This window comes from Hevea brasiliensis, chromosome 15, assembly GCF_030052815.1.
Source record: "Hevea brasiliensis isolate MT/VB/25A 57/8 chromosome 15, ASM3005281v1, whole genome shotgun sequence".
In the NCBI taxonomy this organism is placed as follows: Eukaryota; Viridiplantae; Streptophyta; class Magnoliopsida; order Malpighiales; family Euphorbiaceae; genus Hevea; species Hevea brasiliensis.
This window is the reverse complement of record NC_079507.1, coordinates 75569100-75570171: the sequence shown is the minus strand read 5'-3', so window position 1 is coordinate 75570171 and position 1072 is coordinate 75569100. Positions and strand designations below refer to the sequence as shown.

Sequence of the window (1072 nt, the reverse complement as noted above, 5' to 3'; positions counted from 1 at the left end):
AATGAATTTTAAATCAGTGATATGAGAGTCATTTTCAAATATGTGACGTTTCATGTTTAAATCACAAATGAAACCAAATAAAAATAGAAAACAACAGACTCAATATCCCCAACAAACATCAATCTATAAATACATCTAATTACACACATTTTCTCACATCAGAACCGACTATTAATCAATCAATCCTCCTCCTCCCCCACCGGCCTGCTCCTTTCTGTGCTTCCTTTTCTTGCTATTTTCTAGGATCATGGGAGTGGTCACTTATGAACTGAAGGTTGCCTCACATGTCCCTCCAGCCAAGCTGTTCAAGGCTTTTGTCCTTGACACTGAAAATCTCATCCAAAAGGTTATTCCCCAGGCCATCAGCAACGTTGAAATCCTGGAAGGAGATGGAAGGCCTGGAACCGTCAGAAAGTCACTTTCGGGGAAGGCAAGTATATTACAAAAAGAATTAGAAGATATATATTTGACCCTCCAATTTGTGTAACAATAGTCAATATATGCATCTGAAGAATCCATCCTTTGCAGATAGCCAGTTCAAGTATGTGAAGCACAGGATTGAAGAAATTGACAAAGAAAATCTTATATACAAATATAGTGTGATTGAAGGCGATGCCTTGATGAATGTGCTTGAGAAAATCTCTAACGAGATCAAGTTTGAGGCATCTGCAGATGGAGGATCGATTTCAAGAACAACAGCACCTACTTTACTGTTGGAGACTTGGAGCTCGAGCAAGAGCAGATTAAGGCTGGCAAAGAAAAGTCCTTGGAAATTTTCAAGGCTGTTGAAGCCTACCTCTTGGAAAATCCCGATACCTATAACTAGATATTCTACTGTGCCTGTTGGAGCTGTAGCTTTGATGTTTTTGTTTTTGTCATCCTGCAGGAAACTACCTTTTCACTAGCTCCTAATAAATTTCTGTTGTAAGCGTCAGTTCAATTTTGGCTTCTTAGTTTCATTGGAAAGGAGTCAATTGGACCAGACTTTCAATAAATATACCTGAATTATCAGTTCCTGGCCAAATATGACTATATGATAATATTATTAGTATTATAGTAATACTTTTAGAAT

The 1072-nt window shown here is 37.7% G+C and overlaps 1 pseudogene; it reads left to right on the top strand.

Annotated features, from left to right (window-relative positions):
- The first annotated feature begins 247 nt into the window (after positions 1-247).
- LOC131173920 (major allergen Pru ar 1-like) lies at positions 248-826 on the top strand (annotated as a pseudogene).
- Positions 827-1072: the final 246 nt, after the last annotated feature.